The 18962-nt window shown below is 27.4% G+C and overlaps 1 protein-coding gene across 1 annotated transcript in view; it reads left to right on the top strand.

Annotated features, from left to right (window-relative positions):
• The first annotated feature begins 217 nt into the window (after positions 1-217).
• The window catches only part of Ten-a (Teneurin-a transmembrane protein), a 610089-nt gene continuing 591344 nt past the window's right edge, over positions 218-18962 (top strand). Inside the window, exon 1 of the mRNA XM_075299300.1 lies at positions 218-1285. The gene's annotated coding sequence lies outside the window, so the exon portion shown is untranslated. The remainder of the gene's footprint in view (positions 1286-18962) is intronic.

Genomic DNA, 18962 nt, shown 5'->3' with positions numbered 1-18962 from the left:
TAACAGATACATGCAACAAAGTATATTTCAAGTGTCAAAAACAATTTATTTTTGTGGTAAACAAAACCTATATAGCATAGTTGTATAAAATAAATGAAATTTAAAAATAAAAAATAACTTATTGATACATTGAGAAATATCTTTGTAAATAAATATAATGCATTAACGATTTTTCAATTATCCTCTATCCTCTCCTTTTGGGATTTCAAGAAGAAGCTAAAGAAGAGCCTGTTTTATGGTGGCCAAACAATATAACAGAAATGTCAAAATAAACCAATATTAACTCTCCTCTCTTTCTCTATCTCACTCACCAACCATTGCAATCTCAATCTCTTCACAATGAAAACATAAAGAATCCATTGTATGATGGTCAAAGTGTGGCTGTGTGTTTTAGTGGCTGGCTCATGTTAATACTTCCTTGCTGTTGTTGCATGTCTCTTAGGTGGCCCTAATGTGGTGTGTATGGGTGTGCGTGTGTTCATTTTACATTACACTCTCGCTCTATTCCATATCCACACACAGATAGCAAATTTGTGAAAGAAACGAATTCGTATTCAGTTTTGTGTTATTCGTCGGTACGTTTGGACGCGTAAAAACAATCCGCAGTAGTGGATGTAACGCGTGTTTTCCCCCAAGAAAAAAATTTTCATCAGAAATCACAACAACAAAAAAAGAATCTCATAAAAAATATCTTCAAGCACAAAGTAAAAATCTACCAAAATAAAGAAAAAAGTGTGAAAACCTAATTAAATCAAATTAAAAAGCCAAATTGTGAAAAATATCCTCAATAAAAGATATCAATGAAAATGTAAACCGAATTTCCCCCAATCGCTTTGTAATAAAAAAGGCAAAAGAAAAAGAGAAGAAAAGTCAATAGCACCAAAGTGTTTGGTTTGTGAAAACCCGAAGTTAAGTGTAAACATCACGCTTTATAGAAGAAGAAAAAAAAAAAGATAATAACGACAAGAAAAATAATCGCTATCTAAAAAGCTTGGATTACCCGAAAGGATATTTTTAAGGATACGCAAAAAACACACACACCAAATTATAACAAATTACGAATTGGAAAAAATCCTATAAACCGGGACAAACAAAAGTTTTCGTAGTGATAAACGAATTACGAATTTCCTCTATGGAAATCAAGTGTGGCCGATTGTAACAACGGAAGCCAAACACAAATCATCATCGGAAGCTGTATAAACGGAGAGCACCTTGCACCTTTTTGGGTCTGCATTGTTGCCTGCTGAGTGCATACGAACAACAAACCAATGTCCATCAACCAAATGTAGGTCGAATATATATCAATCAAAATGATTAAGAGAATATAATAAAAATGTATATTTAAAGAAAACACAAAAACAGAAAAAAAACAGCAATATTATTGATTTTTTGTAATATTCTAAAACCAACAAAAAACAAACATTCTACACATACCATGTTTTCAATTTTCTTCAAGGATACAAGGAAATCACCAATGATTTCATGGATTATTTGATATTCTTGTATATTATTGAAAACATTTTGTTTGGCACTTGAAAAGGTCATGGCTTCAAGACCCTTCCAAATTCCAAACAAAACTCACCAAATCCTTACAATACATCTTCATATACCTACATCATCAAAACATCCTATGTAAACACCAAGAAAAACAAAATCGTATCTTATTATTGTTGTTTGAGTTCAATAAGAAATACAATGCAAACCTTCAGGTACACCAAAATCACTTGAAATTGGGATAAATTCGTATTGGATTAATGGCAAAGTTAAAAACTACCTCGATTTTCGAACAATGCCTATGACCCTGTGTGAGTGTATTAGGGTTATAATCAGTTGGATAAGAAAATATCAAATGTGGTAATTGACAACAAAGTGATTTTAAACTCAGTATACCTATCTCTTAAGAATATCCCTAAAACAGTCAGAGAAAATTCTCGAACATTCATGAATCTGCTATATTCTGTGCCAATACAAATGTGATCATGATCTTATTATAGTAGAGGTGGCAATCTAAATTTTAGGTCCTTTAATTTACACAATAACAAAGACAAATTTCTTTAAAATTTCTTCTTGACCTCAAGTCAAACGAAAAATCCCAATAAAAAAATGAAATAAAAGGAAATTTCACAATCATTGCTTCAAAAATGTTTTTTAATTTAATTTCGGAGTATTTATGATTTGCTGTTCTTCGTTAAAGTTTTGGGTCTTTGCAGTAAGACAAACTTTACCTCAGTCAAAGAAAAACATTTTAGATGTAATCAAAATTCTTAATTTGATTGAGATATTGAATTTTTGAATTAAGGTGGGTACTATGTTCTGGTTTCGAGTTGAAAACCACTTTATTTTCCACTTTTTCTTAAATAATAAAAATTATAAATGAAAACTAAATTATTCCCGTAAAATCTTGTCGAAATCTAGAGGAACAAGAAACTGCCCATAAATTGACTGCTTTATATTGAACTATTTTAATAAATTAACCACGAAAATTTCAACGCGGAAAGCGAACGTAATACTTACCTTTAAACATGAAAAAAACTCAAAATATAAGCCAAGTTTTAATTTTATTTTAATATTCGTTTCAAAGTTTTTTTGAAATTAGGAAATAATTTAATTAGGAAATAATAAAAAAATTATTTTGTTGTATATGTTATAGTTTTTAAACTTACGTTTATTCGTACGTAAAACGCTTAATTACCCAGTAAAAAAAGCGTCGCCAAGAAAGTAATGAAAATGTTCTTTTTGGAACCGGAAGTGGTGCAAGTTTTATTTTTATTTTAATATTCGTTTCAAAGTTTTTTTGAAATTATGAAATAATTTAATTAGGAAATAATAAAAAATTATTTTGTTGTATATGTTATAGTTTTTGAACTTACGTTTATTCGTACGTAAAACGCTTAATTACCCAGCAAAAAAAGCGTCGCCAAAAAAGTAATGAAAATGTTCTTTTTGGATCCGGAAGTGGTGCAAAATTGACGCAGAAGCGTTGAATTTAACATGGGCTTGTCATAGGACAGAAGTCCTCCATATCAACAGCCGTTGCACTGAATTTGCATCACTTCTTTAGGTGTGATCCGAATTCAATGTTTTGGATGTAAATTAAAAAATTCGGTAATATTTCGTCAAATAAATAAATTTTATAATTTTTTTTTATAACTCTAATGGATTCTAACGGAAACGTTTGACCTCAAATATATTAAAAAATGCACATTTTTTTCAGATTGTAATTATCTTTTTTTTTTTGACAAAATTTAAATGATTTGTACCATTTTATGAATTCTTACTCTGTTTTTAACAAAAAAGTGTTATGAAAACAAAAAAAGTTAAAATTATCCATTAACCCTAGACAGTTATCATTCGTCAAAATGACTATACGTAATTTCATTTTCGATTTAAAATGCATTTTAGTCTATTGGGAAATGGTAAATTTAAGTTATACTAATTCGACCGTTTTGTGAATTTTTGTTTTATACTAATTAAAACCAAATTGAATAAGAAAATAAATTCAAGTTTGGTTCACTTTTTCGCTCACGATGAAAATTATAGCGTCTTGACATGAGCCGTAGTCAAAATGACGAATGATGACGTTAATGTACAAAAAATAAGGATGACTGTCCAGGGTTAAAAGTATGAGAAAAACACAATATATAAAAGTTGAATTAAAAGAACTTCCTGGGAGTGCATCTTCTGGAAGTGCTTTTATAGTTGTGCCTTTGGAACAACTTCCAAATTTTTTTGCTGGGTAATATATCGCGCATAAGGAGAAAAAAACTGGATAAAAGCAATTAATTTGAATGCCCTTTTATTGTAAAGTAGCGGCATCTTTGACTCGGACCCATTATCTAAATCCTTCAGGGAAGTTCAACAACTGTGGGTCCAAGTAAATATGTTGTTGGAGTGTTAGGGTCCATATGTTTCGATTATGTAATTTCCATAGGACCAAAAATATAAAATCTCCCCCGGTCAGATTTATTCTAAAGGCTATGGGTCCATATGTTAAGAGTGTCGCAGATATTTAGAATACTTTTAAGTTAGAACTTACTTTTAAATTGATGTTTTGTGTACTTGGTTCTAGGTAACAAATTTTAATTTATTCGTTTTTTAACGACATTTTCAATTTTCAAATTCAGATTCGAGTACAAATTATGATATGTTTCAAGTAAAAATCGTCTTTAAAATAAAGTGTTGATCAATATCTCATATTTTAATACGATATTTTGCTTTGATGGTATGTGTTGACTAAAGGGCTTTGCCCAAATAAATTTGACTAAATTTATTTGGGCAAAGCCCTTTAGACTGCAAATTGTTTGGATGGACTTCAGTTTCGAAATCCTCATCAGCATTCTCTACTTGCAGCGAAACTATCAACCAATGATCAGACTAAATTCGGATAATTCAGTAAACCCAAAGTGAACTACACTTGAACCTACCGAAAAAAGATTTTTGATAGTCGTGTTTTCCTTAAAATTTCTAAAAAAAAATTTAAACATCGCTTTTAGTTTTTATTTTCGGCACATATTTTTGTATAAATATATATTTATATAAATATATTTTACGGCCATTTTCATATAGCTACGTTAGGCTTTAACTGTCGGTTAACAGAAAGTAAATTGCAAATATTTTCTCTCCGATTAACTTTAACTGAAAAATTTTCGTCAGTTAAGTTCCTAACTGGACTATGGAATATAAAGGTAAGATGACAGCTTCGTCCATAATACGGTTTAAAAGTTGGTTAGTTAACGGAACACTAACGGAACTTTATGAAAATGGGCGTTATTCGTATAAACTCAACAGAAAATTGAATTTTTTCTTAATTTGTAAAATCTTCTCAAAAGAAGTTCCATGGAAGTGAAAATCTCCTCGGCGGCAAAATTTTTAATTTTATTTAGATTGTTTTTTTTTATGTTTTACAAATTTTTTCTTATTATTTTCTAAAATTGGTCCAAAAGAACGTTATCTGAAATGGAAAAAATCGATGGAGAATCCCGTGATTACCTTAAAAATAAATATTTGTAGAACAACTTCCTTGTTGTTTTTGCTTCGTAATTTTTCTTAAAAAAATGTCAATGTGTAGTAGTGCATCTGTGTAGTAACAAATCGAAAATAAGATTAAAGAATTGGAGTTATATGAAAAAATGATGCCCAAAAATAATTCGATTATGTAATTTCCATAGGACAAAAAATATAAAATCTCCCCGGTCAGATCTATTCTAAAGGCTATGGAATTTTAAATTAGCTAGAAATTACACATGTACTAAAATAATATTGTTGTGAGGCCACAGATTTCATGTTTTTAAAATACGACTAGCACACTAAAAAAAACTATTTAAAAACTAAATTTTAGCATGTGCAAAATATCAAGGACAAATTTCTTTAAAATAATAAAGTTTTAATTAAAATAAAGTTTAAAAACAATTTAGGACACAAATTTTGCAAATTTGCGTCCTTCCATTAAAGTCGCATGTCTTTGAACTGAGACAAATTTTCCGTAAAGTAAATTTTTTTCATTAAATTTAGAACACAAATTTTGTAAATTTGTGTCCCTCCGTTAAAGTTGCATGTCTTTGAACTAAGGTAAATTTTCCGTAAAGTAAGGTTAGGTTAGGTTAGTTGGCAGCCCGCTGTATCAGGCTCACTTACACTATTCAGTCCATGATACCACATATCCGTAAAGTAAAGAAACACATTTTTGATTTAAAGAAATTAAATGAAATATTGAATCTTTAGATATAAGATAAAAACGCTTCAAATATAGGCTAAGATTTATGTTGAGGATTTAGCATCTTTGCTTTAAAGTTTTTTTTTGGAATGGAGAAAAAATTTTTTACTTTCAAGTATCCGTTATAATTTGGATTTTTAAACTGACATTTGTTTGTAGGTAAATTGCTTTGTTAATATTATCCCGAAAAAAGAATGACAGTTCGTTAAATGAGATCTGTATCATAATTTTAATTTTATTTATTCCAGACATGTCATTAAAAAAATTCTTTATTTTAAAGAAGCTGCATCTTTAGCTCGGTATCAATACCAAAAGCCTTAAGGGAAAAGTGAAAATCGTTGGATCCAATTAACCTTTTTTATTGAGTGCACAGAAGATGCATTTTTCTCATATAAAGATTTTTTTCCTCAACCCCAAAGTCGATAAACTTTTCAGTGAAGTCCTTTTGTCCTTATAGTTAAGTGATCCGAATTAAAAATGAGTATCTTTACATGAAGGAAAATTTTATTTTCGATTTCATTTGATCAACTAGGCTTTATAAAGAATTTTTCCCCAACCCCAATGTCGATAAACTTTTCAGTGTAGTCCTTTTGTTCTTATAGTTAAGTGATCCGAATTAAAAATGAGTATCTTTATATGAAGGAAAATTTCATTTTCAATTTCATTTGATCAACTAGGCTTTAACAATCTTGAAAAATTCTTCAAAATAAATAAAATTGTCTTTGCATTTTTTTTCGTTCTTCGTCTTTAATACAAAGCATAAAAACATTAAAAAATAGGAAATGCTTTTTTTTTTTTATAAAGACGTTTTATTTTAAAGGCATTTTTTACCATTGACACATAGCGTAATTTCTACTTTAAGTCGTGTCTGAATTTGGAAATTTATGCCGCTTTTAATACGTTTTTAAAGAAGTTTGACAGTACACGAAGAAAAAAAAGTTGAAAAGAAAAATGAATAAATTAATATTTGTTTCCTACACTGAAAAAAAAGTGAAACCACCAGGAAGAAAACTTTTGGTTAAGTTTAGATAATTTTGAATATTTTTAGAAAATTTTAACTAAATAGCTGGCATCACGCCGATATCACAAAAATAAATAAATATTTTTCGACAAATTCAAGATAATTTATTGGACATAAATAATTTTTTTTCACTTGTTAAAGAATATTTTTTAGTTTGAAGGAAAAAATTGGAGTTCAAAATTGCAAGAATGTCTTAGTGACATACGAAGTTCATGATGAACGCATTTGTAGTAAAATTTACAAATTTAAAGGAATAATGAACTATTATGTGAGAAATACGAATTTGGTAAATCTTTATGCATAATTTGTGTTTAATTTTTTCCCGTGTTTTAGTTCATATAACTAACGTACGCAAAAAAATTATTAGAGTAAAGGAAACTTTCTCCAAACATATTAATTCCATGAACTAAAATAAAGTTAAATTGGCTTTAGTGAAATAGAGAGTTCACTTTTTTTTTTGAGTGTAGAGACAAGTACCCAAAATTCCGCTTCTTTGGCCCGGAATCAATACCAAAATCGTTAGTGTTAAAACAAAACCTTTGTAAGAGGGCATGCTGTTTTTCAGTGCAAACTTTATTACCGTGAAAAGAAAAATTACACACGACATTTAGTTGTCTAAAATTTCGTTGGAGATGAGCAAATTAATTTTTGGCTCGGAATCAATACCAAAATCGTTAGTGTAAAGACACAATCATTGGAAAAGGGCATAATTTTGTTCAGTGTAAACTTTATTACGGTGAAGGAAGAAATTACAAAACCCACTCATTGATTTTAAATTTCGTTGGAAATGAGTGAATTAATTTTTGTTAAGTGTATATTTCGTTTTTTTTTTCTTTTCAATTGAAGAAAATTGGAAAACTATTTTCTACATTTAGAATCCATAACAAATTCCTACAGTGATTCTACCATAGCCGTCATTTTCCCAAATATGAAATGTACTTTTTAGTAAAGATAGTTTTTTTTTGGCAACGAAAAGAAATCTATTAAAAAAAAAACTATATATGAAAAATTGGCAAGTAATTAATTAAATGTTCAATTTGAGACATTTCTACAAGTTCTCAGCAGTTTAATATAAAATTCACAATTTTATATTTATGCTAACCATTTGTATACTCAATATTATAATGTAGAAAAATATATATATTTTTTTAAATTTCTCTTTCGCAAGCCAGAAAAAAAGCGTCGCCAAAAAAAGTGGTGAAAATGTTCTTTTTGGATCCAGAAGTGGTGCTAAATTGACGCAGAAGCGATGAATTTAACATGGGCTTGTCATGGGACGGATGTCCACCATTTCAACAGCCGCTGCACTGAATTTGCATCACTTCTTAAGGTGTGAGGCGAATTCAATGTTTTGGATGTGAATTAAGAAATTTTGTGATATTTGGACAAATAAATAATTTTTAAAATTTTTTATGATTTTCAATGCATTATAACGCCTGTCTGGAAAGTTTGTGATCAAATATTTTCAAAAATTCGATTTTTCTACAAAGGATTTAGCACTTTTTTCGGCTAAATTTAAATAATTTGTACCATTTTATTAATTCTTAATCTATTTTTAACCTATTTGAAACACAAAGAATAAATAAATTTCCCATTAAAAATATGAAAAAATCGAATTATAAAGAAATTGATTCAAATTAACTTCCTGTGCATTTAAAATAACGAACATCTTTGGGAGAGCATTTTTGGAAGTTCTTTTAAAGTTGTGTCATGAGAAGAACTTCCAAATTTTTTTTTGCTGGGAATAATAGTTAGCTTCAAATTTGCTTATACCAAATTTGAAAATAAGTCTATTTTACCTATGTGATTTCTTTTAAGTCTCCCTAATAAACGATTGCAATATTCATTGTGTTGCCTTATTTGAAGTGCACACACGACTTCTTCATACATCCAAATAAGCACACCCACACACACTCACATATAATTTAGAAATAACCATCATCATCTACCGATACTGTTACATGGTCTACGAAATCATATGTCACTTTAGTTTGCATTTTATAGAGAGTATTTGTTTAAGTCCTTAGACTTTTAGGTAGAGGAGATATACATGGAATATAAAGGGCATACATTAAAGTGGGTTAATATTCTAATAAAATCATATTTGTCTTGAGCAACTACTGAGTAAAATCGCATATATGGTCCTCTGGAGATGGACATAATTTTCACTACACAAGAAGTTCTTTTGATGTGATATATAAAAATACTCTGTTTTGCTCAGTTTTCGGGCAGACCTGGAATTTGCGACGGACATTTTGTTAGAAAATTGCAAACCACTTTTTAATTGTTTTTAAATTTTAGTTTTAAAAAAGTTTTTGTTTTAATAAACGTTGAACAAGAAAAATAGCATCAATTCTGAGAATTAACCTTCTAATGCCCCAATTTTTTTGCCAGCTGACTAAAACTTCAATGTTAACGATTCAAAATCAAGGAAACGACACAAGAAAAATGTATACGGTAAAATTCAGTATATGCTGCAAAGCCTTTTGAACAGGCTTCCTCATATAACGAAGCCAGCCTAAAGGCGGGATTGGACATTAGAGGGTTAATGCGAAATCCACGCAGCGTTTGTTTAGAAGGATGACTTCTGTCCTATGCCAAGCCCATGTAAAATTCATTGCTTCTGAGCCAATTTTGCATCAGTGCCGGATCCAAAAAACCAATGAGCATTGCTTTTTAACATTTTCCTTATTTTTTTTCAATAAAATCCGAAATAGCGCTTAAAAAGACGATATACCCATTTAAAATGCATTGCTTCTGAGCAAATTTTGCACCACTTCCGAGAAGACGGCATTTTTTTTTTTGCTTTTAAGGCCACACATTTGCTTTCTGATGAGGTGTTGGAGAGATCGTCTAAAATTGTATTAAATTGTATTCAAATTCTTAAGATTTCCATATTGTGTCAAAATAAAGAAAATTTTCTGAAACTTTGAATTTTTAAATATAATACCATTATTGGAGGCTTTTTGCACACTCATTGATTTTTATATCGTTGTTAAGTTCATAAAAATTTAGACATATATTTGAAATAAGGAAAATTGAATTGGTTTGGAGACAATTTCATAACAAATTAATAAAACCAAGTTGAGTTGAGCAACAGTTTAGCGGTGAACTTTTTTTCTGTGAAATACACACAAAGCAAAAATATTTCCGATGGCAATAAACTTTACATAAGTAATGTTCCTCTGGTTAGAAGATATTTTCTTTAAGAGAAAATAAACTCGAATTTAAGACATACGTTTTTTATTTGTTAAAAAAATTAGCGACCAAAGAAAACTTTGCTGGTCTAAAAAGGCCTCTTACTTCCGTTTAAGGAATATAGTCTTTAGATTGGATCTAAGAAATCTAAAATGAAATGTTTTGGTTCTTCGGAATTTTTGACCTCAATCAAGAAATAAAAATGAATATATAAAATTGAATGTATAAATGAAACGGTTACAAAAATTCCTATAAGAGTTTAAAAAACATAAACCAAAAAATACAATTAAAACCAAATAAATTATATTAAGCTACTTAGATTTAAATTTAAAATAATTTATATTTTATATTCAAATTAATTTAAAATTAAACAATAATTAATATAAATATTTTTTATTAAATAAAATTTAATAAACTAATTATGTTAATTTCAGTATAGTTTAAATCAATTTTATTTAAAGACATTTATTTTATTCAATAATATTTCTAGCATAGCAAAACAACATATTATAAAAAAAATTTTAAATATAGAAAACAATTCAATTGAAACAAAATTTAAACTAATTTTATCTCTACACACAAAAAAAAATTTCTGGTTCAATCACGAAATTAATTGATCCAATTAATTTTTTAATTGAAATGTCTTCAATCACAGAAATGATACTATCAATTAAAAAATTAATTGAAGGCCAATTAAAAAATTAATGGATCCAATTAAAAAATTAATTGATACTTTTAATTTTTGTGATTGATTTTTGTTTCAATTAAACAATTTGTTGAATCAATTAAATTTTTAATTGAATATTTTTTAAAACTCAATTAAAATTTTAATTGCAAAAATTTTCAGGAATTTTTTTTCTGTGTACGTTTTTAATTTACGAGTTTTATTGAATATAAAACATAAATAAAAACTGAATTTACTCTCAAAAAAAAAGTTCACTTAGATCCAAAGATTTTGACCTTCCTTTAAGGATTTTGGTATTGATTCCAAGCCAAAGATGCGGCTTCTTTAAAATAAAGACATTTTTTAGGGACCTCCCTGGCATGAAATCTAGGATCAATAAAATTAAAATTGGATACAGATCTTATTCATCGAATTTTTTTCTCTTTCTGCGATATATCAATATAGGTATTTATGTACAAACAAATTCCAATTTCAAAATCCAAATTATGCCAAGTACTTCAAAGTAAAAACTGTTTTCTTAATGCTAAAAAAACTTTAAACCAAAGATGCAAATCCTTAAAATAAGTCTTAGCCTATATTTCAAGCATTTTTATTTTAAATTTAAAAATTCAATATGTCAGTTGAGTTAAATTTCTTTAAATTAAAAATATTTTTCTTTATGTTAAGGAAAATATGCCTTACTTCAAAGATCTACAACTTCAACAGAGGGACGCAAAATTTCAAGATTTGTGTCCTAAATTTAATGAAAAAAAAATTTTTTTAAACAAGGATTATAAACTCTCTTTTAATTAAAATGTTATTATTTTAAAGAATTTTGTCTTTAGCATTGCGTAAAATTCGAGTCCCATATTAGGTCAATATTTTTTTCAGTGTAATAAGACTTAATTAATTTCATGGAAATTAATATTTTTGTTTTATGAATTTCAAATTGAAAATTTCATTTTGTTAAATATTAATTGTTGTTGAGCTTTTATTAAGTGAAATTTTTATTTTTTTGTTTATTAAATTATAAACATAATTTAAAAATACCTTTAATTTATATTAAACATTTTTGATAAAATCATCCAAACAAACATTTTTGGGAGTTTTTCCTAAGTCATTGCTTTTACGATATATTCAAAAATGCTCTTCTAGAGAAGGACTTAATATTTAATATGTCATTTTTTTGATTAAATTATAAACATAATTTAAAAATACTTTTTATTTTTCAATGTTTATGATTTTTATAGTATTAGAAATTTTTGATAAAAATCATGCCAGCAAACATTTTTGGGAGTTCTTCCTAAGTCATTGCTTTTACGATATATTCAAAAATGCTCTACTAGAGAAGGACTTAATATTTAATATTTAATTTTTTTATTAAATTATAAACATAATTTAAAAATACTTTTTATTTTTCAATGTTTATGATTTTTATAGTATTAGAAATTTTTGATAAAAATCATGCCAGCAAACATTTTTGGGAGTTCTTCCTAAGTCATTGCTTTTACGATATATTCAAAAATGCTCTTCTAGAGAAGGACTTAATATTTAATATGTTATTTTTTTATTAAATTATAAACATAATTTAAAAATACTTTTTATTTTTAAATGTTTATGATTTTTATAGTATTACAAATTTTTGATAAAAATCATGCCAGAAAACATTTTTGGGAGTTCTTCCTAAGTCATTGCTTTTACGATATATTGAAAAATGCTCTTCTAGAGAAGGACTTAATATTTAATATGTTATTTTTTTTATTAAATTATAAAAATATTTTTAATTTTTAAATGTTTATGATTTTTATAGTATTACAAATTTTTGATAAAAATAAATATAAAATCCTTTTTTTTCGCATATTTATCAATAAATTCCTTTTCATAAAACAAGGACAAATAAAATAAAAGAAATTTCCAAAAAATATTTGAAAAGTGTACCGATCCATTTTTTGGTAGACTTTGAATATGTGATAAAATATTTGCTGGTATTATTCAAAAAATTTTTGCATAGTGATAAAAGTCGAAAAAGTAAAGAAAATTTGTTTTGTTTTTGTTGTTGTTGGTTTCTTTTGTAATCTTGGTTTTAAGCTTAAAAGGCAGCTTAAAGTCAACTTCACTCAAATCGATAATTTGACTTTAGCAAAGGAAAATTGATATTTTTATGCATATATTTCTTAAGGTAAAGTCGACTATCAAATAACCTTTTTTCGGGAGGTTCAAATGTAATTTACTTTGGGTTTAGTGAATTATCCGAATTTATTCTGATAATTCCTTGATAGTTTCACTGCAAGTAGAGAATGCTGATGAGGAATGTGGAAGTTAGGAAACGCCCGTTCATCCAACCATCTAAAGGGCTTTGCCAAAATAAATTTAACAAACATAATTTTCCTCTGTTGGTCAAGCTACTCTTGTACTTTATACTATTCCCTAGTTAGGGTTTTCATAAAATCCAAAATACTGAAATATCATCACATCTGAAGAACTAATGCAATGCTTAAAAATATATTTCCGTCCTATGACAAGCCCATGTTAAAGTCACAGTTTCTGAGCCAATTTTGCACCACTTCCTGAAAATTGTCATTGCTTTTTTGGCTACTTTGGTTTTTTTTTCTTACTCGGATAATATACAATTATTTAATTTACTTGCAATATATTCGATTCTATTCAACCCACCTTTTTATACTCAATTGTATTGGTAGAAGTTGATGCAATCATTTTCTAGCAAATAAGTACTTTTAAGGAAACAAAATAATACGAAAAATCAAAGACATATTATTTACCTAAAGCAAATACTCTGGGTAAAATAACAAACTATCAACCAATAAGCAGTACATTGATGGTTTATGGACAAATTTTAAATATTCCAAACGTATACGCTGCTATAACTAAAGTTTGTCTTAGAATACATTTTACAATATTATAGGAGTGAAAGTTCATCAAAGATCTCTCCATTAGCCAAGGCTGTATTTCACAATATTGTCCTCGTCCTGCCAACAATAATCAATTCATATTTTATTTGCCTACAAAGAAATTGAGTAAATAGAGATGGTATTTGTTTTAGCTACAATGTTGGTGATGTTGTTGTGTTGATGTCCTTCGTCTTTGGTTTGTTTGCTTTTGTTGTTGTTGTTAAAAATAATAACAAATTATTTCATACATGAATGAAAATTTTCAATTTAAGAAAATGAAATGTTATTCATATATGTCATAACTATCAATATTTTAACAATGCAATTGAAAATCGTATGCAGCTCTTACCAAGAAATTCACCTAAGATTTGTTGACATTTCTTGGGTAAGTTTGTGTTGCAAGAAAATTGAAAATTATTGTATTCCCATACTCGTATTTGTTTTTTTGCCTTATGTGAAAAGAAATAAGGCAAATTAAATATAAACTTTGTAAATTAACCTGATTTGATAAACGAAAGAATAAGAATAAAATGAACATTTTTGTAAAATGTAAAATAACACAAAGCTTTTCATATGCATTTGATTGATATAAATAATAGTTTTGTAAATTGAAAATTTTAATAAATAATCTGGAATTTTCCCATTTACATTTGTTTGTTTGTTTGTTGTTCCATAGAAAATACAATTGTATTAAATTTAAAACAAATATATACATACATAGCATTAGAATGAACGTTCAAAAATCTGGAAAATTAATTAAATGAATTAATATTGGGGGATTTAAATTATTAATATAGATTTAAATATTTAGTTTTATTTAAATGCAATTTTAGATTATATATATTAAGTCATATTGGTAAATTTTTAAATTTAACAAAAAAAATGAGTTTTAGACTTGATTATCTCCAATTTAGATATTTATGAGATAAGCCAATTTAAGCCACATTGAAAAATGCTAAACTATTTATTGGAAACGAAAGTTTAATGGGTTAACAAAATTTCCACAAAGCTTAGGAAGTGTGTAACAGTTAATGAAAATAAATAATATATTGTGTTTAATAGAAATAAATGCACAAATAAAAAAATGAACTTAAAATTAAATTTGTATTAGATTCAAGTTTAATTCAAGCTCATATAAAAATTTAATTAAAATAAATCTATTTTAATTGAATTTATATTAGGTGGAAGAAAAGTCTAAATATTGTATCAATAGACATAAGCGTAGGAAGATGTCTGGGGAGCCCGCCCCCCCTCCCCACTAGAATTTGAAAACCCACTTACGACTTTGCATTGTGGTTGCAGTTGCCGATGGCAATATATAATTTTATTTCTTAACATTGACTTCTAAATTGTATTTTCTTTATTATAAATTGATTTAAAATATTGTAATATTTTTCCGATTATTTTTTTTTAATTTTTATGATTTTTAATGCATTATAACGCTTGTCTGAAACATTTGACCTCGAATATTTTCAAAAATTATTAAAATATTAAAATTTTCTAAATTGGATTTTGCATTTTTGCGGAAAAATGTCTACCATTTTATAAACTCTTACTCTTTTTTAACCCATTAAAAAAAACGAGTTATAAAACTTTAAGACACCTTCCTGCATAGTTAAAATAATTAAATTCTTTGTGAGGACATTTTTGGAAGTGCTTTTAAAGTTGTGCATTTAGAACAACACCGCAATTTTTTGCTGGAGAAAAGTGTGGAACTACTATTAGTTGTTTTTTATAAATTAATTTTTTATTAATTTTTATAAAATAAAATATTAATTGAACCTATAACTTCAGTGTATTCATTTTTTGCTAGGGGGCTATAGCTACGCTAATGTCAGTAGATAAAGTTGAAGTTATCTATCTCCAGTACAATCTCTATTTCTGTTGGAATGGTGACACTTTAAGCTTCGTCTACAAAAAAGTTATTATTTCTATACAAAATTTTGCCAAAATTTTATTTCTATAGAAAATTTTGCCAAAATTTTATTTCTATAGAGAATTCTGTCAAAACTTTTATTTCTAAAGCAAATTTTGCCAAATTTTTATATCCTTAGAGAATTTTGTCAAAATTTTATTCCTATAAAAAGTTTTGTCAAAACTTCATTTCTATAAAAATTTTGTCAAAATTTTATTTCTATAGAAAATTTTGTCCAAATTTTATTTCTAGAGGAAATTTTGTACAAATTTTATTTCTAGAGGAAATTTTGTACACATTTTATTTCTAGAGGAAATTTCGCCAACATTTTATTTCTAGAGGAATTTTTGTCATCAATTTTATTCTTTAGAAAATTTCGCCAAATTTTATTTCTATAGAAAATTATGCCAAAATTTTTTACAAATGTTGAAGTTGTCTATCTCCAGTACAATCTCTATTTCTGTTAGAAATGTGACATTTTAAGCTTCGTCTACAAAAAAGTAATTATTTCTATAGAAAATTTTGTCAAAATATTATTTCTATAGAAATTTTTGTCAAAATTTTATTTCTATAGAAAATTTTATCAAAATTTTATTTCTAAAGCAAATTTTGCCAAATTTTTATTTCTAGAGGAAGTTTTGTCCAAATTTTATTTCTATAGAAAATTTTCTCAATTTTTATTTCTATAGAAAATTTTCTCAATTTTTATTTCTATAGAAAATTTTGTCAAAATTTTATTTCTATAGAAAATTTTGTCAAAATTTTATTTCTATAGAAAATTTTGTCAAAATTTTATTTCTATAGAAAATGTTGTCAGAATTTTATTTCTAGAGGAAATTTTGCCAACATTTTTTTATACCCTGCTCCACACTGTGGAACAGGGTATTATAAGTTAGTGCATATGTTTGCAACACCCAGAAGGAGACGAGATAGACACATGGTGTCTTTGGCAAAAATGGTCAGGGTGGGCTCCTGAGTCGATATAGCCATGTCCGTCTGTCCGTCTGTCCGTGAACACATTTTGTAATCAAAGTCTAGCTCGCAGTTTTAGTCCAATCGACTTCAAATTTGGTACAAGTATGTGTCTTGGCTCAGAATAGATCCCTATTGATTTTGGAAGAAATCGGTTCAGATTTAGATATAGCTCCCATATATATATTTCGCCCGATATGGACTTATATGGCCCCAGAAGCCAGAGTTTTACCCTGATTGGCTTAAAATTTTGCACAAGAAGACAATTAGTACTATAGTCAAGTGTGCCAAATTTCATTGAAATCGGTTCAGATTTAGATATAGCTCCCGTATATATCTTTCTCCCGATATGCACTAATACGGTCCCAGAAGCCAGAGTTTTACCCCAATTAGGTTGAAATTTTGCACAGGGAGTAGAATTAGCAGTGTAGTCAAGTGTGCAAAATTTTATTGAAATCGGTTCAGATTTAGATATAGCTGCCATATATAGCTTTCGCCCGATTTACACTCATATGACCACAGAGGCCAATCTTTAGATCCGATTTAGTTGAAATTTTGCACTGGGAGTAGAATTAGCATTGTAGCTATGCGTGCCAAATTTGGTTGAAATCGGTTCAGATTTAGATATATCTCCCATATATAGCTTTCGCCCGATTTACACTCATATGACCACAGAGGCCAATTTTTTGCTCCGATTTAGTGAAAATTTTGCACAGAGAGTAGAATTAGCATTGTAGCTATGTGTGCCAAATTTGGTTGAAAACGGTTCAGATTTAGATATAGCTCCCATATATATGTTTTTCTGATTTCGACAAAAATGGTCAAAATACCAACATTTTCCTTGTAAAATCGTCACTGCTTAGTCGAAAAGTTGTAAAAATGACTCTAATTTTCCTAAACTTCTAATGCATATACATATATCGAGCGATAAATCATAAATAAACTTTTGCGAAGTTTCCTTAAAATTGCTTCACATTTAAATGTTTCCCATATTTTTTTACTAACATTGTGTTCCACACTAGTGCATTAGCCGACTTAAATTTTGAGTCTATAGATTTTGTAGAAGTCTATCAAATTCTGTCCAGATCGAGTGATATTTAAATGTATGTATTTGGGACAAACCTTTATATACAGCCCCCAACACATTTGATGGATGTGATATGGTATCGAAAATTTGGATCTACAAAGTGGTGCAGGGTATAATATAGTCGGCCCCGCCCGACTTTAGACTTTCCTTACTTGTTTTTAGAGGAATTTTTGTCAGAATGTTTTGTAAATTTTTTTTCTATAGAAAATTTTCTCAAATTTTATTTCTATATAAAATTTTGTCCATATTTTATTTCTATAGAAAATTTGGCCAAATTTCACTTCCAAAAATGTCCTCCCTAAGAAGTTAACTACCCAGGACGTTCTTTTGATTATATTTTGTATAACTCGCATTTTTCACATTTTTAGTAGGTAATAATAACTTTTTTTGTTTCAAATAGGTGGAAAACAGTGAAAGAATTAATAAAGTGGTTATTTGAAAATTTTGTCAAAATTTTATTTCCATAGAGAATTTGGTCAAAATTGTATTTCTATAAAAAATGTAGTCAATCTTTTAATTCCTTAGAAAGATTTGTCAAAATTTTATTTCTATAGAAAGTTTTGTGAAAATTTCATTTCTATAGAAAATTTAGTCAAAATTGTATTTCTTTAGAAAATTTTGTAAAAACTTTTTTCTATAGAGAATTTTCTCAAATTTTTATTTCTTTAGAAAATTTTCTCAAATTTTTATTTCTATATAAAATGTTGTCCAAATTTTTATTTCTATATAAAATTTTGTCCGTATTTTATGTCTATAGGAAATGATGTCAAAATTTTTTACAAATGTGTGAAAATTATAAAGAAATTCGCTATGTGCAACGAAAATAATATGGCTGAAATAAAATTTAAATTAATCTAATCTCAATAAGTTTTATTCGTTTCTTTTATTAAATATAAAAGATAAATTTCAAAGGCTCTATTAACCATGTTCCTTAATCTTTATCTGTCCATAAAGCTCGAAAAATAATTGTATAATTAGATAAATTAAATCTAAATTTAATTAATTACTTTTTTTATGAATTAAAAATATAACATTTCTTTTTATTACCCTGCAATTCGGAAGTTCTTCTAAAGACACAACTTTAAAAACACTTCAAAAAATGTCCTATCCAGGACGTTCTTTTGATTCAATTTTATACAACTCCCATTTTTCATATTTTTAATGGGTAATTTTAACTTTGTTTTGTTTCAAATAGTTTAAAAACAGTGAAAGAATTAATAAAGTGATACAAAAAAAAAATATAAAAAAATTGTCGAAAAAAATACTTAATCTATTCTAGGAAAATTGCGAATCTTCGAAAAAAATTTTTAAGTCAAATTTTACAGAATCGTTTAAAAACATAAAAAAAAAATATTAATATGGTAAAACATTACACAATTTTTGAATTCACATCTAAAAAACTAAATTCGAATCACATCTTAAGAAGTGATGCAAATTCAGCGCAACGGCTGTTAATGGTGGACATGTGTCGTATGACAAGCCC

This window comes from Haematobia irritans, chromosome 3, assembly GCF_050003625.1.
Source record: "Haematobia irritans isolate KBUSLIRL chromosome 3, ASM5000362v1, whole genome shotgun sequence".
NCBI classification, from domain to species: Eukaryota; Metazoa; Arthropoda; class Insecta; order Diptera; family Muscidae; genus Haematobia; species Haematobia irritans.
This window is presented reverse-complemented; position numbering and strand designations above follow the sequence as displayed.